Source organism: Aphelocoma coerulescens, chromosome 7 (assembly GCF_041296385.1).
Source record: "Aphelocoma coerulescens isolate FSJ_1873_10779 chromosome 7, UR_Acoe_1.0, whole genome shotgun sequence".
Classification (NCBI taxonomy): domain Eukaryota; kingdom Metazoa; phylum Chordata; class Aves; order Passeriformes; family Corvidae; genus Aphelocoma; species Aphelocoma coerulescens.
Window position 1 is genome coordinate 1,461,904 of NC_091021.1, and position 27,666 is coordinate 1,489,569.

Consider the following 27,666-nt stretch of genomic DNA (forward strand, 5'->3'; position numbering starts at 1 on the left):
GTGCTGTCATTGTCTGCCCACCTCCTTTGCAAACACTAAGAAGTTGAAACCTCTTGTTTACATTCCAAGCTTGCAAAGCAGATGATGTTTCATGCCCAGATTCAGTGCCTTTGTGCATCTGTAGAAATGGGAATTTAAAACCCGTACTGTTCTGCCATCCATCCAGAGAGCTTCCTCCTCAGAGCAGGACACTGCCCACTGATGTGTCCTCCAAGCCCCTCCAGGTGCAACAGATGTGCTCTTTCCTTTTCTGCCACTCGAGTCTGTGCTCACTTTCTACTACCTGACAGGTCCCTGGCAACCTAGAAGGGCCTAAGACTGTCAACTACTTGTGAGCATCAAGCTTCCAATGTCATTTACCCCACCCAAGCTGAGAAGCAGAGGACATTCCCAGACAAAGGGGGTGTCTCAGTCTGCAAAGAAGAGCTCTCTCTCTCTCTGGCTGTAAGAGAGCCCAGCACATTCTGGGCAGTTGTTTGCTCACACACCATCCCATCCCAGAGCCAGCCTGAATTCCTTGTCCAGATCAGTCTGTGCTTGTTCTTTCCTTGTTTGCTTCACGGTTGCCATTGTTTGTTCTCCTTCTCTGAGTCCCTGCTGTTTCAGCCAGTCTTTTCAAGGCTTTCCCTAAATGCTGTCACAGAATCTTTTAATCACTAAGGCTGGAAAAGAGCCCCAAGATTATCGAGTCCATGCCTTGAGGAGCTGCAAGTCATCAACCTAAGCCAAGGTGCTTACTGCTTGAATTCAGAAGCATTGCCAGAAGCCACTTTACCAAGTTCTTCACTTGACAAAGATATTTTCTTCTCCACTGAGATCAGCCTAAGTTTTCTGACCCAGAACATAACACCCACCTAGAAGGAGGTTTACTTTCCAGGTACCAAATCCCAAGTCAGGGCTGTCTAGCCCTGAAAGAGAACCAACCCATTTGTGTCTCCAGCTGCCTGCCTCCAGTGCCCCCCCTTGTAACACCACAGTAGATTCTCCCCAGCAGGCCTCCTTCACTTCCCTCATCCTCTGCCTTCCCTGGAAACCCAACTGCATTTTTCTTTGCACATCCCAGGAACCCCAAACGAAAGCCACAACAAATCTGTATGAGCAGCCCTCTGGATTTCTTTCTAGTCCTTTGTTTTGTTCTCAGCCTTTCAGAGGACACGCCCATAGATGTGCCACCAGATTCGTACCACTGGCCAAACAGCTTATCCAGCTGGCTTATACAGCTCCCCAAGAGCAGGAGGGAAGGGCAAAAACATTTCAAATTCCTTCCACTACAGCACTAACTGCTCTGCTAAGCTTTTACACCCAGTAAGAGATGGGAATCCTCCTCAAATGCAGAGCAGGGAGCTCCCCAGCACTTCACCTGTGAGCTCAAGCAGCAGTTCACATGGAGGAGCAAGAGGCAGAGCCTGAACTGGAGGCAAATTGTCACTTTGTTGTTGTCATAGCCACTAAAAACTAAACCTGGTGGAGGACAGCACAGCAGAGCAGTGCCCCAGCTCCTCCAGAATGCCACTGACTCGAGTTACTCCATCAAAAGCACTTACTTGTGCTTAGCTACACTTAGGCACGTTACTAGAGAGTGCCAAAACACACAAAAATTTTGGTCGAGTTGTTATATCCACATGCTCTGTAGAAACTCAGTGCGTTTTTCTACAGGACAAGAGACTGACAGTTCCTTCCTACTTACAGAAAAGGGATCCAGCTTAAATCCTAGGAGCTGAGTTAACTGACAGAGGTTACAAGAGATCCAGCTATTGCCTCTGCTGAAGCACAAACTCCACTGGGTCTGATCACTGCTGAGCACAGGATGGCCAGGCAGTGCTAAACAGAGCTCGGTTTCCCCTTCCCCCTTTCTACCTTTTTGTTTTCCTTTAGCCACATTTCAGAGCCCCACTGAACACTCATCTGCAGGCTGAGGGATTGTGCCAGGGAAAGGCCTTCATGTCTTAAGAGCAGGTCTCTTCTCTCTGGTTCAGGCACAGCACTGCTCAGAGCTCCCTCTCCCTGCCTCCTTTATTGCCCATTAGTGAATGTAAAACAAATGTCCACTTTGGCCACCATTATTTGTAACAGTCTGGGCCCATAAAAGTCAAAAAAGAGGATTTATGCTTGCCTGGGTACAGAGGTTAAGTGATACAGTACTGAGCCCCACTCAAAATACATCTGACACAAGGGTTTAAATTATTTTAGTAATGAACTCCAAATCTGAGCTGTGCCAGTGCTGTCCAAATCCTCCTAAGCCAGTTAGAAGTCAGTTTCTGTGTTTAGTAATGGGTTGGGATGGGTTCACAAAATAGTGGCTGTAAGTTCGACAGAACAACACATACGGACCTAAAAAAAAATAGGGGGCACAAAATCAGGTAATTACATCCCAACAGGGAGAGCTGATAGAGTTTAATACTGTTCGTGCTGTTAAAAAGTGAAAGCCTCATCCTTTTTTGTTGATCTGATGGTTCTGATTTAAAACCCACTTAACGAACACAACAAATGAGACTGCTGGGCAGACTGGACATGGTTTGGTCAATACTTGCAAACTTGTATTTCAATGAAGTGCTCCCAGCGAGTTCTACAAACAGCTTGTTTGAGCCCACTGGAGGTCACACCTGTTAGCACACTGTCAGCTTAGGAAAGACAGTCAGCATTTAAACAAAAAACCTATGAGCTGGCAGTAGGCTGGGGTGTAATGCAGTGGAGCAGCTTCTCTTGCTGGGTTCATCTGCTCAGAGCCCAAGGAACCACACCCATGAAGTGTGTCTGCTTCAGGAGGGCTCTCCTCAAATCCCTGGGCCAGAACCTGGTCCAACACCACAGACCACGAGAGCTGGGGGTGTCCACCTGGAGAACAATCCAGGGAGAGCTCAGAGCCCCTTGCAGGGCCTAAAGGGGCTCCAGGAGAGCTGCAGAGGGACTGGGGACAAGGCATGGAGGGACAGGACACAGGGAATGGCTTCCCACTGCCAGAGGGCAGGGCTGGATGGGAGATTGGGAAGGAATTGTTCCCTGGGAGGGTGGGCAGGCCCTGGCACAGGGTGCCCAGAGCAGCTGGGGCTGCCCCTGGATCCCTGGCAGGGTCCAAGGCCAGGCTGGACATTGGGGCTTGGAGCAGCCTGGGACAGTGGAAAGTGTGGAAATGCTCATGGCAGGGGGTGGAATGGGATGAGCTTTAAGGTCCCTTTCAACCCAAACCACTCTGGGATTCTGTATGCATGGCACATAGTTACTGTACTATCTGCTTGAAGTGCAGCTACTTTTGCTGACAAATCCTGTACACCAGCTCATAAATTCTGTGTATTTCTTATTTTTATAAATCTCTTGTCTATATATATAGCTTAAGGATAATGCTTTTTGTGAAGGGATTTATTTTGAGCTCATCTTTCCCATTCTCAGTTAAAGAAACAGTATTTCCATAATTCTAATTGAGCTGTATTAACCCAAATTTTAAACAGCTTCAGATCACTATTCTTCCACAGGCATCTCATTGACACAGTTATCATCAGACTTCTCTGCAGGATCACAGAATGGTTTGGATTGGAAGGGACCTTATAAACCATTTAGTTCCAACCCCTGCATGGGAGGGACACCTTCCCCTTTTGTTTTCTGCCAGCCTGAAAAAAAATCCCTCCTTAGTTAAAATTATACTGTTAATGTTTCCCCAAAAGGTTTTAACTAATTATTTTCAAGGGCAAGAGGAAACAAATAACAAAACTACTCCATTTTAGTGTCAAATACACACACACCTCCTGCTTGGAAACCAACTCACCTCCAGGGAGCAAATCCCTGGGAATGGAATGAGACCTAGTTTTCAAATTCATTCCATCAGCAGCTTGTGTTCTGAGCTCATGAAACAGAAACGGTTTGGGGGCAAAACAGATACTCAAGCTCTTTTTTAATGTTTCAATGATTTCCAAGTAACACTTGCAGACTCATCACCCGGGTGCCACATGAATTGCAAATGACTGGAGGAAGGTGAGGGGGGAGTATATAAATCCTAACTGTTTCAAAGGTGCTCAGCCTCAATTCCTGCTGAAGGGTTATAAGAATCTTTTGCTTCAGCTGCACATGACCTGTTTAGCATATTTTGATATTTGGGAGCAGAATGGAGGCGGCAGCACAGCCTGAAGAGGCACCTTTATCCCAATTATGAAAGGGGTCAAGCACTACAGATATAAACAGGCCTGGGATGTGCAGAAGAATCAGGCCACACAGGTTCTCTCCCTGCTGATAAAAGCCCATTTGGAATCTTCTCTTCCCAATTATTCCACTGTAAAGAAGCAATCACACTTGGTTTCCAAGGTTTAGATAGTTAAGTCGTGCCAACACAGATTATACTGGACCACCAACACCTGAAAGAACACTGCGGGAACTTTGAGATACTAAGCAAGCAATCAAGCCAAGCACTGTAACTCTGGGGAGATACAAGTGCATCACTCCCATGTGGAAGGCATCCAGGAATGATTTCCCAAGGTCAGAGAGGCGCAAACCTGCAGCTGCACACTGTCACACTGACATAAACTACTGCAACGTACAATTAAGAGGAGTAGAGGTTAAAAAAAAGCTCTTAGTGGGTTTACACCAGCATTATTTACAAACTAAGTGGAAGGTTTCTAGACATAACCTGTCTAAGAGAACTTGGGAAGGTTTGATCCTTGCACTGGAGGCAGGAGGTGGAACCAAACAGCACGATGCAAGGATCAGAATGAGCAGGACTGCAAAGCCAACAGCTGTTTCTTGCTTGCTCCTCTCCTCTTTTTCTTCCCAGGGCCGAAGACTGAGCTCACACTGTAAACAGAAGATGCTGACTGCCAACAAGGAGCACTGCAGGCTGAAGCCTTGTTCAAGGACAGCTGATCAGAACAGCCAGGTGCCTGCAATCACTCCAGCACTCCCCAGCCTCTCTGAAGGCGCTGCTTGCCATAGTGCAGCACTTACTACAGCAAATATGTAGTGGGAGGGCTGCTGTTGAAATGAAGCCTTCGGTTTCTAGAGAGAACAGACAAACGATTGTTTGGGAAAAGCTATCTACCCCCCTTCCTCCCACCAGTTTCATCCCTGGGTGAAAACTCCCTTTTTCCACCAGCTTGAGCCCACCCCTAAGACTTCTTGACACCGCAGCTGAACTGGTTAAATAGAAAAATCTGTTAAATAGATGCTGGTTTTTGCCACTCCTACACAAACTGACATAATCACAGCACAGAAACCAGTCAGTGGAGGATCAGTGACCATCCCGCCACTGGCAGAACATCCAGTCCACAAAGAGATGAACAGGGATGAGATGATCCTTTCTCAGATAAAAGGACATAGAGCTACAGGTGCAAGGGGCTCCTGCGGGCTCAAAGTGCTCTTCACCTGAAAAATGCCATTTTAAAGTCACTTCTGGTAACAGCTCTAATTAATTGTTGCCGATACAACCCCAGTGAGTGTAAATGAGCCCTCTTTAGCAGCATTTCACACTTCTCATTTCTAGCTTAGCAACAGGAGTAGAAGAGGAGTGAAAGATTGAAGATTATTGGTTTATTCAGGTGTTGGAGAAGAGGCTCATGTGTCCTGGTTGTTACTAAGGAAAAAACAGAAAGGCAATAAACCTTACCCCCATAGCTTCTGAATGGGGAGTAGGGGCAAAAATTTACTTCTAGTTTGTTACTAGGCTGCTCTATTTTACTTAGCAATAAATTAATCTTCCCCAAGTCAAGCCTGTTTTGTCCATGACTGACTGGTGAGGGATCTCCCTGCCCTCATCTGAGGGCACAAGATTTTTCACCTCGTTTTCTCCCCTGTCCTGCTGAGGAAGGGGGACTGAGTGGCTTGGTGGTCACCTGGTGACTCTCCAAGGTTCATCCCTGCCAAGTAAAAAGGAAGCTCGAGCAGATCAGTATCAGAAATCAGGTACTTTGCTTGATGACGAACTTGGAGAAAGCTGGCTGGCCACTGGCTTATCAGTGAAGATCCTACATCTGTAAGGGATTAACCTGCTCATCCTCAGAGGGCAGCACATTGCAAAAGAGAAGAGTTTGGCTCAATATAAAAAAGCAGCTGCTCCCCCAGCCTTGGGGGAAGTCCTTGGCTGTGCTGGCAGCTCAGCATCCTATAAGGATCAGCTCATGTCTCCTGCAAGCCTTGTACCAGAGATGCTGGGTTAGCAAACTGCAGGGGCTGTGCCAATGGCAACAGACCAGGCCTGTGTGTGTGTATGCTGGGGCAGCATCCCACAGACCAGGAAACACACAAGCCTGGAGGGGGAAAAAAGGATTAAAAGGAAAGGATAGAATTACTTAAGCACTGCTGACATTTCCAGCAAATTCAGGGCGGAGGGGAAGATGCAAAACAACGAGTAACCAGCCTGCCAAGGGTAAGGGGCAGGAAAATAGTGACCCTGGTTGTCATCTACCCTGCTCCAAACACGACTCTGTGCAGCCACCAGGACACCGAGCATGGGACTTGCACAGCATTCTCTGCCCCGTGCCTGAGCTGGGGCTACAAACATACTGAGCCTGCTCCTGCAGGTCTGCAGCAAAGCCAGCCTCAGCAAAGCCAGGCTGCAGCGTGTCGGAGCAATTCCGTGTGCTCGTGATGAGCTCTTTGTCCTCTTCACAGCCAGTTTCACCCTTTGTGCAGAGCAGTGAGCCAAAGCCCACAGACAAATTTAATTCAGGATAAAAATGCGTTTGCCAGCACGGTTTAGTCACACTTCACTGCCTCATGCTCAGTTCCACTGCGAACAGACAGATGCAGCTGAGTTCTGTCCAGTCACTTTGGTTTTGCTTAATTTGGGAATATAACACAAGAGTAGCATTTGTGCTTTAGCACAAGCACAAAACTGGAGATTTATTTTCCTGACACAACTTTCATTTGTACGATATGTGCCACAGAAATCCAGGGTGAAAATGTTAATTCCAGGAACCACAGTGTGCTCAGAAAGCCTTTCCCAGGCAACTTACAACCACCCATCATAAAGTTCTTGCTGTACAAGGTCTTGCCAAGTGGGTGCCTCTGCACTTTTTTTTTCCACCAGCCAGGAATCTCTGGGACTGTTTTCCTCTGCTATCACCAGGACAGCAAGGGTTTCACTACTGTTTCAGGGACTAGCACTTAAACATAGCCTACAGTTTTTGTTGTCCCTTCAGCGCAGCCCAAAACTTCTGAAAACACCTTAAAAAGAAATGCAAATCCTGTGATAAACCAGAAGTTCCATCACAAAGCACACTGCAGCAGGGGAGTCATGTAGGAAGTTATGAATAAAGAGCCTGGGACAAAAAAAAAAACACAAAACCAACCAACCACAAGCACCTTTAAATTGTGAATGAAGGTTAATGATACACGAATTACTGTGCTCCCAAATTTCCATCTGCAAGCAACTGGATGCTACAGTGCTCAGCACATTCAGCCATCAATAACTTCATTCACATCAGCTCTGGGCTCAGGTTTCCAGTGCTACAGCCCCTCGTGGAGTTTTTTTGGAGTAAAGGATTCAAAACCTCTTCTGTCACCTCTCTGGGGTCATGACCTGTTTATGAAAGTAATTAATACAAAGGTAAACTCCAGAGATCCTGTGTCCTTTCAGAGCAAATCTGATCTTCAGAGGTGCCCTGGCAAAGCTGTCAGGTAAGTTAGCAGAAGGAGAGGATTGCAAAGTCACTGCTCCTGTGTGCACAGGTGAGGTGCTAACACCGAACTCAACCTCCATCCTTTTAACAACGGGATTAAAACCAGCCCTTTGTTCAACCAGCACACACTGGGCACCTTGAAGCACATACTGGTACCAAAACACTCCCTGTAGCATCACAGAACCATGGAATGGTTCGGGTTGGAAAGGACCTTCAAGCTCACCTCATTCCACCCCCTGCCATGGGCAGGGACACCTCCCACTAGCCCAGGCTGCTCCAAGCCCCATCCAACCTGGCCTTGGACACTTCCAGGGATCCAGGGGCAGCCACAGCTGCTCTGGGCACCTTGTGCCAGGGCCTGCCCACCCTCACAGGGAAGAGCTTCTTCCCAATATCCCATCTAAATCTACTCTTTCAACTTAAAGCCATTCCCCCTTGCCCTATCACGATGCCCAATTTATTTCTGCACTAGCAAATTTTGCAATCATGATGAGGATTATTAAATACCTCACCACAAGCAACCAATGTAATTCCCAAAGTATTGACTGGATGATGAAGTAGCATTATTACAGGAGACCTTAAACACTGGGAAATTAAAACACTGGATGGCTGTGAGTGACTCCTGTCATTAAAGGGCTTAGCAATCCTGTGTGGAGAACATCTGTAACACTTTTAAAATATGCTTACATGCCATAAATCACTGCCCCACAATAATACATGCACTTTATATTTGTAACAGCATAATTACATGACAATTACCATACAGCAGTAATTAAAGGCAAACCCTGTGTGCCATCCAAGGCAGCTTCTTTGAAACAGACTAAGTATACAAGGAAAATATAATTAAGCAACAGAAGGTGAGCTGTTTCCTGATGATAATTACATTACTGGCTGTATTTTCAATTAGGTCACTTCTAAAACATCAGACTAGTTCAGGGGAGGCTGAACTCGTTCAGGATTTTGATGTCCACAGGAATCCTGCTGCACAGGAGCCCAGGTGGTCATGGACTTACCTACCAATCTCATTTGTTAAAAGCTTTCATGGCAAGTAGGTTTTGCCCCTTGGCAGACTTTTGGGCAGCTGCCTAATTTCTATAATGGCCTGACACAGACTTCAGCCAAAAGCAGAGCCACTCCATGTTGCTGAAGAAAACATTCAGCTCGGGAAAGCTGAATAAATGGGATTTTTTTCAGCTGAAGAAAGACCTTGCAGAGGTGAGAAGGAGCTCCATGTCTATGCATTTTAGTAAAGCTCTGCCCAATGAAAGTGCCTGAGGAGTAAGCCAGATGAGAGGGGAAGGCACAGGAAAGAATGTGCAGTGCTCACAGTGGGGTTTACACAGAGCTCAGGCTGTGAGGGTCTGCTCGCAGGGGACACACAACCGGCCCGGGGAGCACAGCTGAGCTCTCCCCACTGGCATCAGAGGCACTGAAGAATTTAAGGACTCCATTTGGACAACCCATTTAAATGCCTCAGACTCCAAGCAGCAGCCTAGAGGTGGGGGAATGCAATAATGAATGCCAGTGCTCAGGTCACTTCCATTACAGAGGCATTTTAACCTCTTTGGAGAAGCTGCAGCAACTGGTGAACTTCAAAGCTGAGCCTACAGACATGTGCTCTGTGGCTAGAGAGGGCTGACTGCTATTTTTATATGTGCTTTCCTGGGAAAAGCCAGCATTTCACAAACAAGTTCAGCTAGAGAAATCATTGTATATTCATTCCTTGCTCCCTCAAAGGATACCACTTCCAGGATCCTCCCCAAGAGCAGCTCCAGCAAAGCACAGATGGATGACTCTGGATTTACCCTTCCCCAGGTTGTCTGAGGCACTGAGTTATTAAACTCTAGTTGTTCTCATCATTATCATAATCTAATAGGTCACAGATGGCACAAAACATTATGGCATCCTGAATTTCATGCCCATTCATGCTGTTGTTTGTTCAAAAAAAATTAATCTCAAAAGCTGCCAACCCTGGTCCTGCTCAGAATCACCTTTTTACCTTCTCACCATCTGCTCTGAGACCTTGGGGGCAAACCAGTGTGAGTCCAGTCTCAGCTACAGCTCATTTGGTTGCATCAAATTTGAAATCCTCCAGCACAAAATGTACCCAACTGCTACTGATCCCCTCCAGGAGAGGCAGCACTTCACTGCCCTATCCAGCATGACCAGGACCACTGCAGAGAAAACACATTTTGGAGGTGTGTACCCTCAGTCTGAGTCCACCTACAGCACAGCCTCAACCATCAAAACCCTTCTTTAAAATCAGCCAAGCCTGACAATGGGTAACACCCAAATCCAGACTCACCTGGTCCACTGTCTCCTGAAACCTCATCAGACATGAATTATTCCCCATTTCTCATCTGGTACCTCTTTGCTAGCATGGATACTCTTGTCTTAAAAAAAATCCACCTCATTGATTTTAGGCCTTTGCTACTTGAAGAGTCACTTCAAGTTCTCCTCTGGCCTCCAATACTTATTTCCATGCCAGTTAGGCCAAAAGGAGATGTTTTTTGCAGGCTAAATAAACAGAGAAAAGGATGAAAGAGGAGGTCACAGTCCAGATTTCAGCACTGAACATGTCATACACGGCCTTTTCTGTACAAAAAGCCTAGATAAACCCCAAAATCTGATTATGTAGATTATTCTCTCACGTCACACTTTGATACTCTTATGCATTTTAAGGCTTCTAACATGCCTTTCAGAGAGAAGGGCTTGCATGAGTCCCTCAACAGAGAGCTAGGAAGGAGGGGGAGGGAAAAAGTGGATTTATCCTATCATTCAGCAAGCCACCACAACCCCAGCAGGAAGGTGGGGGAGCCTGGCATTCTGCCACAAGAGAAAGGCCAAAGCAAGCTGTTCTCTTTTAAGGCAGCCGTATGGAAATGCAGCTTTCAGCTGCAGCCTGGTGAAAGCTGCTCCTACAGCAGTGCTGCTCTGCTCATAGAGCAGACCTGCTACACACAGGCAAGACGAGAGTGGAGTGGTGGGCTCACCAAGCCTGCAGAGAAACCAGGATCAACAGCAAGTTCCTCTGAAAATAGAGCTGGTGATCCAAGGAAAGATATAAAGCTGCAGATAAACCATGCAAGAGCATCAGCTCCTCTGGAGCGTGCAGAGCTCACCCAGAGGAGTGGCAGTGACACCCCTGAAGGATGGGCTCAGCCAGAGGGACCCGGACAAGCTCGAGCACTGGGCCCCTGGGAATCTCATGAGGCTTAACAAGACCAGGTGCTGCTGCTGCACCGGGGTCTGGGCAACCCCCAGAATTAATCCAGGCTGGGGATAAGCAGATGGAGCAGCCCTGGGAGAAGGACTTGGGAGTGCTGGTGGGTGAGAGCTAGACCTGTCCCAGCCCTGAACCCCGCTGTGCCCTGGGCTGATCCCACAGTGTGGGCAGCAGGAGGGGGGAATTCCGCCCCTCTGCCCTGCTCAGGTGAGACCCCACCTGCAGAGCTGCTGCCAGCCCTGGGGCCAACAGCAGAAGATGTGGAGCTGCTGGAGAGAGTCCAGAGGAGGCCACAGAAATTATCAGAGGTCTGGAGCACCTCTGCTATAGGGAAAGGCTGGGAAAATTGGGATAGTTCAGTCTGGAAAAGGCTTTGGGGTAACCTTATTGTGGCCTTCCAGTAGCTGAAGGGAGCCTACAAGGAAGATTTAGCATTCTAGCAGTACTCAGCCAGCAGAATGAAGTTCAGAGTCAAATTAAATTCTGAAAATCTTTGGAAGAAAGTTTTGTGTCTTTTCTAGTGAGTCACTGGTCTGTTACCATTGCCAAAGGAAAGAAAGGGTAAGCAAAGCACTGCTGTTACCCAGGACTACCTAAATAGTTGTGGGTTTGGTAACCAAGGGGAGATACAGCTGTACTGGGGAGGGGGGGGGGCTGCACTGCAGCACAGCAAAAAACCAGCCCTGTCCCACTGGCCACCCTGTTTGCACAACCACTCAAGCCCAACCCTACTGCCAGCCTCATAAATCTCAGATAAGAGAGATGTCTCTGTGGTCAGATGCTGGCTGGGGCACAGGGCCCCACACTGAGGGGCCTGCTTCAAGCCCCATGGAAAAGCTGAGCCAGCCACTTCTGAGCTCCACCTCCTTCTAGTTCAAAGGAAGCAAGAAATGCACCCTCAGTGAAAGGTGAGAGCCATTAGCAACCGCAGGGACTAATTGCACCCACAGTGGTCTGACAAAATGGGACTGCAGAGTAGGTACTGCACTACTCTAAAAGATACCAGCAAGTATTACCCCAAAATTTGTTTCCTTTTGCACATACTTTCAACTCCTTCCAAGCCTTCAAAGTTGCAGTCAAGTCATTTTTAACAGTTCAAAGTGAGCCGAGCCTGATACTTTTACTCAGTGCATTTAAAACTGATTTAGTTACCAAAAGCTGCCTAAAATATGTGGAGTTCAACTTGAATGTGTTAGACTTGGCTAAAAGCCACCCTATTCTCTACTGAAGGCAGGAGTGCTGTAGAAGGTAAATACCATCCTACTGTCTCCAGGTTTCTGTTAATCTCTTAGAAAAAAAAAATAGTTAAATTAAAAAAAAAAAAAGTATTTGACAGTTACTTTCAAACCATGGAATACAGTAACACTTGAGCTGCACTAAGGATTAAAACATGTATTGCCAGGGCCAGCTTAGAGCAGTTACACAACCAAAGTAAGAATATAATGAAATAGGAGTATCATGCCTACAGCATTCTCACAACCCTGTTTAGTATTCTTTGCTTCCTGCATTACACCAAAGACATTTCCAAGTGTCCTGCAGCTTTCATAGCCCCTTGTTTATTAAAGGCTCGTATTTTAAGCTGAATTTGGCACCGATTTCACTTGCTTCCTCCTTGTCCCCCTTACCTTTTTCCTTTGATTGTTACTCCAGAAAGAACCAGGAGTACAATCCCTGCCTTTCCACTGAGTGTGCTCACTCTTTAAACTCCTTGGTCCTCCCCTCTATTCAGCCCTTGCTCCGCAGAGCTCCCCCGCACAGAGCTTGAACCATCAGTGCCTTTGCTGCTGCTTTCTCATCTTCCCACGCTGCGGGCTGCTATTGCATTTCCCCGGCTGACTCCACCTCTCCTCTTCCCACTCTCTTTCCTCTTTAGATTCACTTCAAGGCCAACTTCCCTTCCTTGCTGCTGGGCTCACACAGCTGGGAGTGTAGTAAAGCAGGGGGAGGGGAGCAGAGCAGGGAGCTTTTATTCAGCAATGCTTCCTTAAGCAAGCAGCTGCTTTGAAGCCCCAAGGTCCAATTTCAACTGCTGAAGTTGCCAGTAATAAAAAAAAACAGCTAAATATAACACTGCTTTCAAAAGGCAGGTTGGAGATGGGGGACTCCACTGTTAAAGCTCTCCAGCTGAAACACGATCAGAATCTGTAAATACACAGCTTAGATGTAATAGCCAATAAACACTTGCTGGAATGAGTATTTGAAAGAGGAATGCCAGACCCACAGGGTCTCACCACACCTCTCCTGCTCTACTCCAAGCCCTGTGCCAGGTGCTCCTGCTCAGACCTGCTACCCACACACAGCTCCTCACTCACGGATGGAGCACAGGTGAGAGCAGGGAGAGGGACACGGCAGGGAGCACCCACAGCTCCGCTCCCAAATCTGTGCTGGGTGTTCTGCAGGCACACCCCCCCTCGTCAAGGCAAACGTGATTCATGGAATCACAGAAGGGGGCTGGGAGGGACCTTCAAGCTCATCTTGTCCCACCCCCTGCCATGGGGTTGCTCCAAGCCCCAGCCAACCTGGAGAGCTTCTTTATATTCTTTGCATATAAAAGGAATATTCCATTGATCCTGGCAGTCTGTTTGGACACCTGCAGCAAAGCCTGAAAGGTGCTGGTAAGAAAGCTGCTAAGGAATAGGCTGAGTGGCACAGAAAAATCACACCAGCAGTACTGTCACTGCAAAGACCAGACTCCGCAAAGAAAGTTTGACTGCCATGTCTTAGACATCTACAAAAATCACACCTCCAGGTCACTAGAGCCAAAATAACCCACTGAGGAAAAAAAACCAAACAGGAATAACAAGTCTAAAAATAGCAGTATTTGAGTTTACAGTTTTGGACAATGGTATTTTCCACCCAATTCATTTAGCCAGTACAAATTCTCACCTTCTCCATTGTCTGAATTTGAAATTCCTGGTGGCCATTTATTCCTGCAGCACTCCTCTTCCCCTGCTGCCCTTTCCCTAGCTATTTCCTCATAAAACAAATGCATTTTGCCCCCATACAGCCCATCACTGCAATGCACACCACTCACAAAACCTATATTCAGTAGTTTCCACTCTCTCCCTCTCTTGACATGTATTTTTCTGATATAAGAAGTCTATGCATGAAAATATTCTTAAAATTATATCCAAGCTGCATTGGAAATAATACTTTTTACACAACTGGGTTTGGGATTTTGTTGTTGCCATTCCTAATGATGACTGTGGTTGTAAATGAAAGGCACAATTTCCTTCCCTTTCTGAAGAGACTGAAGGATGGGGAGGGAGGTGATCAGTGAGGCTACACCTGGAGGAGTGTTGTTACATTTGGGCTCCCCTGTACAAGATATGGATTTACAGGAGAAAATCCAGCAAAGGACCATAAGAGGATGAAGGGGCTGGAGCATTTCATGCAAGAATAGGTTGAGAGAGCTCTGACTGCTCAGGGATGATCATATCAATGTGCCCAAGTACCTGATGGGCAGGAACCAGGCACAAACACACCCATGAAAATTCCATCTGAGCACAAGAAAACCCTTTCTGACCATGAGAGTGGTCACACACTGGAACGGGTTGCCCAGAGAGGTTGTGCCATCTCCAGCCATGGGGATATTCAGACCCCAATTGGACAGTCCTGGACAGGCTGCTCTCAGTGACCCCACTGCAGCAGGAGGTTTGGGCTGATCCCTTTCAGCTTAAACATGAGTTCAAAGTGAGGATGTCTGGGAAATTAGGCAAAACCCTATCATGACACTGCCCCACCAGTTACCACCACAGCTCTGAAATCAAGCTCATGCAGGAAACAGTTCTGCAACCTCCTTCCTTCCCTGACCAAGGAACAGCTGGCAAACCTCACCCAGCCCTCTCTGGGACTGGAAATGCCAATAACATGGAGTTTATCTTCTCCTCACTGGAGGGGAATGGTTGATTATCTGCAGCTTTTGATGTGTGTTTCTCAGAGCTCAAACACATCCCTCCCCAAAGAAATTGGTAAGTCAGCTTGCCTTGAGCAGCAGCTGGATCAGCTTTGGACACGTGTGTGGGCAAGAGATGATGTTGCACACTGGCTCAATTCATAAAAAACGTGATTAAATGCCCAGAAAAGCTGCTGGCCACTTACACACCCTTGTTTGAAGAGTGAAGATTTGATGCATCTGGAGGACAAATCCTTTTTCATCCCTATTTGTTTCCAAAAGCTGCCTGTGGCTGGCTCAGTTCTCCAGCTAAGCAACCATGGATCTATGCCAGGTGTCACAGCAAGTAAGATCAGCACCTGATTTAACTGCAGCTTCCTTAATGCAGGGGATGCCTTCTGATACTTCCAGAGGGTCTATTTTTATTTCACAAGTCTTATCTTAGATGTCCTGACCAGTAGCTTTGACCACAGCTGCATTCTCACGCCAGTCACTGCACACCTTGAGTCAGGAGAGCTCACTTAGCTCCTTTTTTAAAGCTGAACAGAGACAGCACAAAAATCATTCCCTTTTAGTCAGAGTTGAAATTAAGGCCTTTGTATGCAGTCGACTGACTCACAGCTGAGTGAAAAAATAAAACCAATTTGGTTTTAAAGCACACTTTAAACCCACTTTTTCCCTAGGAAGGGTTTAAGAACAAAAACTGGATTAATAATACATCAGAAAACCTCAAGGTAAACAGGAGCTTAATTGCAAAGAACAGAACAAAAGTGGGGTTTGCTGCTGCCAGATGCCTCCTCTCCTAGAGTGTGACTAAGCCAAAGGCCTGGCAACACTGAACTGCCAACAAAGATACCTCCTCTTGACAGCTCTTACGTAAGCATCATAAATCCAAACTATTCATTGCATCCAGAAGATAACACCGAGGTTTGTAAAGCCCTGGAACGGGCTGCCCAGGGCAGGGATGGAGTCACCATCCCTGGAAGTGCTCAAAAACCACGTGGATGTGGCACTTGAAGACGTGGTTTAGGGGTGAGCACGGTGCTGGGTTAGTGATCTTAAAGGTCTTTTCCAACCTTCAGAATTCTGTGATTCTGTGCCCATCGGGCAGAGCAGAGGAACCTGCAGAGAAGCGCTCGTGCTTCTCATCTCTTCACAATCTTCAATGCACCGGCCAAGAGCCCACAAGCACAGACACCTTTGGGCTCAAAGCCCTTGAAGATGTGATTGCATAAAAACACAGCCCTTTTTAGGGAGGGGATGATGAGTGGTTGTGGAGCAACCCCAGCCAGAGGCTTGGCTTTGTATAAAGCTTCTGCAGGAAACCCTGGCAAGAGGGAAAGTAAAGGGAGTTCTATTACAGAGAATCATGGGATCCCAGACTGGGTTGGGTTGGAAGGAACCTAAAACTCATCTCATTCCACCCCCTACCATGGGCAGGGACACCTTCCACTAGACCAGAGTGCTCCAAGCCCTGTCCAACCTTGACCACTTCAAGGGATGGCGAGTCCACAACCTCTCTGGGCAACAGCGAAATGGGTTAAGTGTCAAGTGAATGCCCCAAGAAAGAGGTATTATTCAGCAAAAACCAAGTTAAACCTCAAGTCACAGACTCCCACTCAAATACTTTAGAGCTACAGCAGTCCCCCTTAGGGACAGGACAATGTCACCTTGCTGGGAAAGGCTGGAAGGAGCACCTTTCCCCACACTGCAAGCAGCAGCAGCCAGTCTTAATGCCTTGATCTGTTGCTGAGCCTAGAAATTGGAGAGTGAGCTTGTCTTCTGTTCTGCCCATTTCTGTGCAGGGCTTGGAAGATTTATTCTGTGCAATAATGAGCACAACTACAGCCCTTACTTCTTTCTTGGCAGCTTTATTAAAACATTGCATTGCTTGATTAGGTTAAACCATTTCATGTCAAGATTTACACCAACCCTAAAATAAGTAATTTTGCCATGTATGACTTTTTCTTTACTAAGCTCGGGGGAAACATTCCCTAAGCTCTAAACAAAACTGCAGTTAAGAGCTCAGTGCTCACAGGCTCTGAAAAACAGAAGCTTGGCATCCCCAAGAGATGGCTCTATCTAGAGGTCTGGAAGAGCCACGTCGTAACAGATTTATTTCTGAAACGATTATCTGACAAACACTGACAGCTTCTCAACTTGGCTGTCCAGCTGAGCCCTGTTTCCCTGCTCAGTCCTGCTCACCTCTACTACAGGCAGCAGGAAGAGCAGGGCAGTACCACAGTTCCACTCCACAGTCTTGCCTCCAACGTGCCCATTCTTAGTCACAGAAATCCAAATCCAACCAAGTTTTTGGCCTCAGCATGATCCTGGAATTCTTGGCTAGACAAACTTAAGCCTAGTTCCCGAGGCAGGTGCTAATGGGACATTCCAGGTGCCCGAAAGTCCAGCGTTGCCAGCTGGCACTTGCCTCTTCTCTGCATCAAAGGGACCAGCAAAGTAAAACCCTGATGGCCAAGGCAAAGACAACTTGTCATTGGAACTTGTTGGATTATTGCACTGCCAATCCCTTGAGTTCCCATGTGATTATTTTACAAGCTAAAACACCCAGGCAGCAGTAATTCTCCAAAAACAAACAGAGGCCTAGACTCAGCATGAGGAAGTAAGTGACTTGTTTTCTTGGGCAGTTTTTAAAGATACAGCCTACCTCTTGCAGGGATCTTTTCTCCACCCCCCTCATCGTGTACAACTCCCTGCAGTTCAGAAGCTCAAGCTGTACTTGGGGTTATCTCTACTCAAGACTTTACAGGATACTTTACACTGGCAAGACTTTGCTCCTGCCACAGCCAAAGAAACAAAGCTTTGAAGTCACAGCTGAAAGATCCAGTTTAAAGACACACCGAAAGTTGTACTGAGCAAAGAAACCTCCAATAAGGAAAGGAATAACCACAAATATTGGTCAATCATTAACTTAGTCAAAAGACAAAGGAACCTTGTTTGTGTGTGGAGTGTCCTCCAGAGCAAGAAACGTAATGAGATCATGTTGGTCCATTCTCACTGCAGAATTCACACAATTGAGGCCAAAGCACCTCTCACCATCACTTCTAAATTACAAAGCCATGGATAATTATTTAACTCACTTTCAGAAATAGGAAGTCCACTATAGCACCTATATCCAACTCTTTCCCCTAGTGCACTGATTAAATAGATGAGAGTTGTTTGCATCAGGTGTTTTATCATTCCAGCAATGCCATACTCACGGCACACGGAGAGGTGGAACAGCTGGAGGATCACTGGAGAAGGAAATCAACAGCTCCTGGTGGCCAATTTCCTCAGGTTCCAACGCTGCAGGAGGTGCAGTGCCTCTCCCAGGAGTGCATTCCTGAGGAAAGCAGGCAAAAACAAACCACAGACTTCAATAAAACAGCCTAAACCCCTACAAGGTATTTTGTAATCTTACAGCACTCAGGCTTAGAGCAGGCTGTGTACCTGCCTTCCTGTCTGCACATTAAAGGCAGAATCAGAAACATTAAAGCATCTTCCAGCAGGCTCAGTGGATCATGACAAAACCCTGCAGCACAGAACCACAGGGAGAGCCTGGCACGTGGCCGGGGGGGCCTCCAGCAGCATCCAAGGACAGCAGGCACACAAAGCCCATCCTCATATTTTTGTGTAGCACTGGAGATAACTCAAGACTCTGGAAAGGCAGAGCAAGATTTGAGGACTTACAGCTTCCCTCTCTTCTTATCCCTACCCCAGTTACAGCCCCACACTGCATTTCAGCCTCGTGAGGGACGAGGCACAGCAGGGGCAGAGCCTGTGCCCTCACAGCTGCCTTCACCCAACCAGCTGCACCTGGAGGATCTCTCCAGTAGCACAAAGAGCCATCCTGCTCGCTGTGGCTCCAGCAGGGAAGTGCCAAGAGATAATGGGAGAGTGATAAACACAGCACCCACCACAACCACGGCAAGGGGACCTAGGGCAACCTTGGGGGGGTTATTTTGTTGGAGCCTCTACTCCACTGCTGTAGAACATCCTAGCAGCAGTCTAGGACCTGAGGGAGCGGCTGGAGCTGTGCCAGGGCAGGGTCAGGCTGGATATCAGGGAAAGGCTCTTCCCCCAGAGGGTGCTGGGCACTGCCCAGGCTCCCCAGGGAATGGGCACAGCCCCGAGGCTGCCAGAGCTCCAGGAGCGTTTGGACAGCGCTGCCAGGGATGCCCAGGGTGGGAGTGGTGGGGGGTCTGTGCAGGGACAGGGGTTGGACTCGATGATGCTTGTCCCTCCCAGCTCAGGATATTCTGGGATTCTATGATTTGTTGACATAGGAGGCTTGTGAGCACAAAACTGATGAGTGCTCAGCACCCAAACTCCACCACATAAAAAGAGAATTCGGCCTTGCAGACCTACTCTGCTCTTGACAACCACCTTCTATCTTAAGGTTTTGATAGCTTGGATTCCATGAAGAGCTCTCCTTGGGATTACACTGAGCTATGATATTAACTTTTATTTATTAAATTCCCAACGAGCAGCCCTACTGCAAGTTTCTTTTTACAGCTGCTCAAATTAAACACGTATGACCTGTCACCCCACAGTCAGTCTCAGTGTTATCTCTTTCCTGGGAAACACAACAGAGAACAACAACATTCTCTCTTCCACAGCCAAATAATTTTTAATCACCTTAGCCACAGGATCCCTATTGGTAATGAGTCCTCTGGGCCCTCCTCATTCTCAAAGCAGAAGCTGACAGAGAATTCAATTAACGTGTCCCCTAAGGATAACAGGTTCAATCACACTAAGAGAGGAAAAGCATGCTCAGATGGAAAAGGAACTCCAGCTCCAAACTTCCAGTGGCACGTCTGTGTCCCAGCAGGCAGAGTACCATCAGTCTCATGAAGCAAGGAAAGGCTTTGGGTTTTCACCTTGGCAACAAAAAGCTTTGTTGCTGCTGAATTTTCCCCCTTTTAGGATGATCTGCCACCTTAATCCAGGGAAGCCCAAAGGAGTTCTCGGGGTCAAACCTTCAGAAGATCAGTGGTGGGTCTGTTGCGCTGATTTGGTTTTCCCCATCTGTTGAAGAGTATGTAAATCCTATATGCCACCACTTCCACTGCTCAGGTCCCTAAAACATTATCCAGTTAGCAGAGAAAAAAGCATGAATTAAATTCCAACCCTTTTTGAAGGGCAAAACTCTCAAAGGAAAACTGCAGTCTGTCTAAGGCTTTGCCTAGTTGGAATTTCCTGCTGTAGTAAGGTATTTATCATTGAGTCACATAATCACAGAACATCCTGAGCTGGAAGGGACCCACAAGGATCACTGAATCCAACTTCTGGCCCTGTACAGGACACCCCACAACCCCACCCTGTTGCCTGAGAGCGTTGTCCAAATGCTCCTTGGGCTCTGACACACTTGGGACCATGACCACTGCCTAACCATCAGGCCAGAACATCATCTGGGGAAAGAACCTTTTCCTAATATCCTGCCTAAACCTGCCCTGACACAGCTCCAGCCATTTAGCTCAGCTTCATCCCATCATCTTCAAACAGAATACTGTGTCCCAGTCCCACAGACCTTGAACAAAACCAACCACTGGCTTGCTCAAGCAGAGTAAAGTGTGAAGAATTTCAAGCTTACCACACACGGTAAAAATGGTCAAAACCAACTCAACCACAGAACAAACCTGCAGTTCTTAATGGACTTGCTCTCTGTGTCACATGTTACCATGGGTCCGAACTAGATGATCTTTAAGGTCCCTTCCAGCCCAAACCACTCCATGATTCTACGATCATTTCCATTGGACCTGAAGGCATTCTTCAACTCCAGAGGAGTAAAGCTTAAAAACACACATTTAAAATAAATTTTCCACACATCCTGTCACACCAACCTAAAATATGCAGGTGCTGGGTAGAAACCCAGCTTCCCAAAGCATCCTGTGGTCAGCAGCTTCAATGCTGCATAAACATACCCAGGGACAACTGCTGAGTCACAGCAGCAGCACGAGATTATCCAAGGTTTGAAAAGTCTGGATTTCAGAACAGAAACCGCTGTGTTGCTGTCAGTTAGCGGCGAAACAAAACACAGCATGGGGGGCAGGGGGAGGGGAAGAGAAAACAAAGCCAAACTGTTGGCTATGTTGGGTAACTTTTCCAGTCTTCCCAGCTTGTGATAGTGGCAGATGGCCCAGTCTGTAAATTAGCAGTTACCAGATGGGCCCCCTAAGTAGCTTTACTGCAGTAAATTGATTTGTTCGTGGATTTGGTATTAAAATGTCCTTCACTGTCTGGGTAGTGTTTGGCCACAGAGCTGAAAATTCCACTTGATTGCAGGGAAGACCAAAACCCCAAACATTCCTACTGGGAAGCTACCCCTACATGTGGTGGTTACTGGTGAGTCCCAGTCACCAGTCAGGTAGGGACACTGGAGGTACCTGGCTCTGCCAGAGGCCAGAGCAGACTCAGGAGTTGAATGATCCTCGTGAACCCCTTCCAACTCAGGATGTTCTAGGACTCCATCATTTAATTCTGGCCATGGATGACAAATACAGACAACACTGCAGTGAGGAGCTGGGAAAGGACACCCTGACCCGGTCTAATTGGGTCGACAAAACCATTTCAGGACAAAATTCTCATCATTGTGGCTGAAAATGGGGAAGGAATTCAGTTTATCAGATAACTTCAGTGCCACCTGTCTCTCTCCTTCTTCCCTCTATACCCTCTGCCCCTCCTCCAACCATTTTCACAGAATCACAAAACTCCTCTGGAAATCATCCAGCCCAACCCCCTGGGTCACCTAGAGCAGGTGACACAGGAGTGCACCCAGGTGGGTTTGGAATGCCTCCAGAGAGGGAGGCTCCACGCCCTCCCTCGGCAGCCTGTTCCAGCACTCTGCCACCCTCCATGGGCAGAAGTTCTCTCTCACGTTGAGGTGGAACTTCTTGTGGTTTTGTTTATGGCCATTGCTCCTTGTCCTGTCGCTAGGCACCGCTGAGAGGAGTCTGGCACCACCCTCTCGTTATCCAGGGGGAACTCTGGGTGCTGAAAGGCACCTTTATTTTGTACTACTAACCAGGATTTCTACTCCTGTGTCAGCATCTCGAAGAGAATGGAATTAGGGGAAAGAAAAGAAGGTCAATATGTTATTTTCCTTCATTTCATGGCAGAGGCTGATAGCCAACATTCTCTAGCTTGGTTGTTATCCTTCCAGACCTCTGCTCAAATAAGAGGAAATTGTCTCAGCAGCAGTGAGCCGGAAGCCAGAGATTGACATTTATTGAAGTGAAATACTCCACATTCCTTAGATTTCTTAATAAACCCGCAAGTGTTTCCATCTTCCTAGAGCTCCTCTGGCATGTCCTGGTATGATATCCCATAAGACTCGGTCCCAAAAGCCTTTGCCTACATTTTAGTTCATGTCAAAGGCTGGCAAACCATGACTTAATCCTCCCAGTGGTCCTCTGCAGCTGCAAGGGCTATAAAGTCACCAGGGAAGAGTGACAAACAAAAAGAAATTACTCAAATTTCTCCAAGAGTACTGTCACATGATGGTTTATAGTACTAATATCTGGATATTAGATATATCCAAACAAAACAAACCAGTTTTCCCCCTCAAGCCTGGAGAATTAAATCATTTGTCAGCCTGAAAGCTCATATTTCCTCAAGTTATGTTGCTGACAACAAACAAATGGGCAGTGGAGGATTCTTCCATCTCCCTTTTTTCCTCTATCTCCATGTCTCCCATTGTTTCAAAAGAGCTTCGAGTTAGATCTCCTACCACAGGTGCAAGTACACATTATTGTTCCTAATTATTACTAACTTCACTCAAACATCTTCACAGGCCGACTTGGTCCTTAGTCCAACACGTAATGATCAAAACTGAACCCTGAAAACACATGGAAGGAGCACCAATGGCTGGACATCAGTGGCTACGACTAAGGTACTTTCTGCTTCAGTACTTAGTGCATGTATCCAGCACTGAGACAGGCAGCATGCAAAGCCAAACTGCCGTGCTACAAATCATTACTGCTGAATTTTGTGATTTTTGGCTGGAAGAGAGGCAACAAGGCCATTTTCTAAACCAACTTTTTACAGGGGAATGTGCGGTTTCAAGGGCTTCACGCTCCAGCTGATGAGACTGTTCAAATTCAGTGAGCTGTAACTATTACACACAAGCTAACACACAACTATTATTCTCCAAAAAAGCCTGGTTTACAACAGTGTCAGTCCAAGGAAACCATGGGGTGCAAAGCCTGCTGCAGCAAGAGCTGGAGGAAGTAAACCCTGGGCTCAAGGGAGTGCTGGGAATGACAAGCAGCTCTCTCCCTCTTCTCCTCCAGCACTTCACCCAGTGTCTGGATATCTGGCACGTCACATTTTCCCCAGAGAACTACTTGTTTTCTTTACTATCCCACCAAGCAGCATCCTACCCTGAGAACCAAGGCACATATTCCTACTGGAATGCAAAACAATCTGGCATTTTTCAGGATAAGGTTTACTGTTGGAGCTTCATTTCCTGTTGGTCATTCTTCCTTCTCCAACTCTCCTCTGCTAAACCTCAGTTTGTCTTCAGATTTTACCCATGACCTGGGCTGACCTGCCTTTTAACCTCTGTCTCTCGAGCTGCTTGGTAAGCCCATGTTCACAAAAAACCTCAGGTCTCTGGGCAGTGAAGCACAGGGATTTGCATTTAACAATTTAAATAGCAGGAACGGAAGTCCATGTTCCAGGAAATCGGTCTCTGATGCTTGGGGCTCTGTCCCCATCCTCACACAGAAAAGACTCTGCCTGCACTCCTCCTCCAGCTACACCTCAGCTTTCTGCTGCCTTCCAGACCGTCAGCGTCTTTTCCATGGAAGCCTGAGCTTATTCTTCTAGATTCTTTTGCCAGTCAAGTGGCTTATTTGTGGACTTTTATCAACCTGCCCTGGAGCTAGGGAAGGCAAGCAGCAAGGGGACACGTTCCAGTCCCTGCTCATTGAAACCAAGCCCTGTTTCTCAATAAACAACTGATATGCAATGAAAACATCCAATTATCGTTCAAAAAGGAAAGGCCACCCTTTAGAACTCATTTACTGCAGGTTTATCCCACCCCACTTTTCCTTCCTCCCTCTTCCCAGACACCAAACCCAGTACGCCCCTTCCAGCTGTTTGCAGTCACCAATCCCTCCCAGTTCGAACCCTTCCTGAGGGGACTGAAGCAAAAACTCACCGGTAGGTTCGCAGCCGGGATTCCTCGTCGGGGAATCGCTCGCCCCGTTTTCGCAGCCGGGATTCCTCGTCGGGGAATCGCTCGCCCCGTTTTCGCAGCCGGGATTCCTCGTCGGGGAATCGCTCGCCCCGTTTTCGCAGCCGGGATTCCTCGTCGGGGAATCGCTCGCCACGTTTTCGCAGCCGGGATTCCTCGTCGGGGAATCGCTCGCCCCGTTTTCGCAGCCGGGATTCCTCGTCGGGAAATCGCTCGCCACGTTTTCGCAGCCGGGATTCCTCGTCGGGGAATCACTCGCCACGTTTTCGCCACCAGCCACGTGGCTCCCGCCGCCGGGGCGCGGGCGGAGCCGGCTCCATCGAGCGCCGCTCTTCGTGAGGGCCACGGCAAGGAGAAGCCACCGCCGCCCTTCTGCTCGCGGCACGGCTGGCTAAAAGCGGCCAGGCGGGCGAAGGTCACTGCGAGCCCTGCCGAGACGGCTCGCAAAGCCGGGACGGCCCTAGCCCCAGCACCACATCACCCCCGGGAAGAAAATGTACACGCCTTTTTTTTCTTCTTCTTAAATAAGTCATCACAGGGGCGTTACCAACTTCTCTAATTGGGCCAGCAGCGTGTCCGTCTTCAGAGCACTCAGAGATTGGCTCTGCCGGACGTACTAGAAACTTCCAGCAGCTTCTCACAGGAGCCATCGCTGTGGCTTCCCCCGCCGCCCCCCAAAACCAGGCTGTGTTAACCTCCGGGTGTGGGGACTCCACGCTGCCCTGGGCAGCCACTTCCAAGGCCTGACCACCCTTCCTTGTGAAGAAGTCTTCTGGTGTCCACCCTGAGCCTCCCCTGGCACAGCTCGAGGCCATTTCCCTTCATCCTGTCCCTGTTCCCTGGGAGCAGAGCCCGATTTCCCCCCCCGGCTGCCCCCTCCTGTCAGGGACTTGTGCAGAGCCACAAGGTCCCCCCTGAGCCTCCTTTGCTCCAGCCTGAGCCTCCTTTGCTCCAGGCTTCCTGTCCCCCTGGCTGAAGCCAGCAATGCCTGCGAGGCTGGAAGCTCTCCAGCCACAGGCAGTCACACTGCACACCATGTCCCGACCTTTGGCACAGCTTTGTCTTGCATGGCATCAGTGTCACTTGCACTAGTGACAACGCTGGAGCTTATGCAAATTACCCACAAGCTAATGGAGAGTTGATGCCATTTAAATATTCATCGACTCATAGTATTTAGGAGTACCGAAAAAAAAAGAAGTAAAACAACTTACTCTTCTCCTGCACAGCCTACAAAGGGCTTGATTCTTTTCTGTTAATGACAAAAAAAAAAAGAGGAAATGTAAATCAGTGCATTTCATCTCTGTGGAGGGAAGGGACAAAACATGAGTTATGAAAGTTTTTATGAAGTCTGTAGTGTACTAAGAACTCCAGCTAAATAGCTCAACTGTTCAGAGTTGCATTTCAGCCCATTTAAGTGCACTTTTTTCCCTTTTTTTTTTTTTTTTTTTTTTTTTTTTTTTTTTTTTTTTTTTTTTTTAAGAATGAAGCAATAATAGCCAGAATAAGGCCTGGTCCAGTGCTGAACTGATTCCCAGAGCCAAAGGATTGACTTCACTCTTAGGTCAGGCATCGATTTGGCTCTGTGCTGTGATATGGCAGTGGGAGCTGTGTCTCAGCCCCCAGATGCAGATGTTTAAGCACTCTCCACCAGTGGTATACTCACACCAGTGCAGAAAGAGGTCTTTCCAGGGAAAAGAAAAGGAAGCTGCTGAGGAAGAACAAGGAAAGAGCAAGGACAAGCCCACACAGAGAGGTGGTGGTCATGAATCATCATATAAGCAGAACAAAATGTGGTTCTGTCGTGTTGGAAAACTGATTCTCGTTACATTTTCCAGCTGCAGATCACTTGGAGACCTTTGAGTACAGAAGCCTTAGTCATTCAGCTTTGCACTTCAAAGCTTACTACTGATAACTGAGAAACACTTACTTAAAACTCTTATTCTATTCACCAAAGTGACATTTGCATGTCAGCTTTCCCTTTGGAGAATGAAGTTTTCCACACTGACCTTCCCTCAGACTGCAAATCTGCGGCTAAGAGTTGAAATGTTGAGTTGAGTGGAGCAAGTGCTAATCCTTAGCCATGAACACACGGCAAGTCCTGTTCAAGGAAAAGGGTTCACATCATATTTATTTACAAGTTTCCCATTTTTTCAAGGAACCCCACCAACTCAGCCACATAGGGCAAAGCTGCACAGCCAGGATTACACAGAGCCACTAAAAGTTTGCTCTGCTAAGTCCAAGTGGGGTAAGCTTGCTGCACCAGCTCACGTGTTCTGGGAAAAGTGCTGCAAAACTCCCACTGGCTTCAACCAGCAACCTCTGCCACAGAGGCGGAGGAAAGGTCTTGACTCTGATGTTTTGGCTGGAATCAAACAAGGAGACTTTAGTTAGTGACTAGTTTTGTTGGCAGGCATTAAGCAGCTTTTATTCTTATTCTTTATCCAGTGTAACTTCTGTGCATACTTAAACAAAAGCTTAGATTGGAACCCTGATCCCGTCCCCTTCTAGTAAAAAAATATTCTTTCCATATTGTTTTCTTACAGCCTACAAATAGTTAAGAGCCTATTTTATTAGGTTGCCCTTATCACCTGAAGTGCTGCTTTGGCTTCTGGAGAGCCCAGCTCCATTGTCAGCAAAGCAAACAATTACCTCTCTCCCTCAGACTACTGGGGCAGGCTTCAGGCAGTGCTCTGCTGCAGTGCACACCATCTTTTTCCATAGCATTTAAAAGCTGAACAACTTCTGCAGGGAAAAAAAAGTATAAACATCTGACTAAACTTCCAGTTCCAACTAAAAAAAGGAGCCAGAGCACATACAAATGTGGAATTGTAGAGAAGAATCAAAAAGAAGCATCAAAAGCAGCATGGGCAGCAGGGGAGGGGGGATTCTGTCCCTCTGCCCCTGTGCTCAGGTGAGACCCCACCTGCAGAGCTGCCTCCAGCCCTGGGGCCTAGCACAGGAAGGACCTGGAAGCTGCTGGAGAGAGTCCAGAGGAGACACAGAGATGAAGAGAGGGATGGAGCAGCTCTGCTGGGAGGAAAGATTGAGACAATTGGAATTGTTGAGCCTGGAGAAGAGAAGGCTTCAGGGTGACCTAACTGTGGCCTTGCAGTGCCACAGAAGGGAACCTGCAGGAAAGACAGAGGGAGACTTTTCACCAGGGCATGGAGTGACAGGACACAGGGAATGGCTTCCCAGTGCCAGAGGGCAGGGTTAGGTGGGATATTGGAAAGGAATTGCTCCCTGTGAGGGTGGGCAGGCCCTGGCACAGGGTGCCCACAGCAGCTGTGGCTGCCCCTGGATCCCTGGAAGTGTCCAAGGCCAGGTTGGACATTGGGGCTTGGAGCAGCCTGGGACAGTGGGAGGTGTCCCTGCCCATGCTGGGGTTCAGAATGAGATGGGCTTGAAGGTCCCTTCCAACCCAAACCAGTCTAGGATTCTAGGATTTCTGGAGGCACAGGATTGTCTGTAATATCAAACATGACTCAGTATCATATAAAGCCAACAAGTTACTTAAGCTCCCAGGCTTTTTTCCCCAGATTTTTCATCCCTGCTGGGTACTGGTTACAAACCATCAGCTGTCACTACAAGCCCGCTCCTTCGATTGACTGATAACCGAGCAGTTGCCCTTCAGCCATCTCGATATTCCTCTGCTGACAAGTTGCAGCAGGCAAGAGAGGAGCACTTGACGTTTGTGCCCTGACTCTTCCTGCTTTGCATGAAGCTGTGCATCACACAGATGAGA

The 27,666-nt window shown here is 47.6% G+C and overlaps 1 long non-coding RNA gene across 1 annotated transcript; it reads right to left on the minus strand.

Annotated features, from left to right (window-relative positions):
- Positions 1–484: 484 nt before the first annotated feature.
- Positions 485–24,394, minus strand: LOC138113462 (uncharacterized). Its single transcript, XR_011152180.1, has 3 exons — positions 23,886–24,394; positions 17,944–18,065; positions 485–2,331 (listed from the first exon to the last, which is right to left on the minus strand). It is a non-coding gene; the product is annotated as an uncharacterized lncRNA (long non-coding RNA).
- Positions 24,395–27,666: the final 3,272 nt, after the last annotated feature.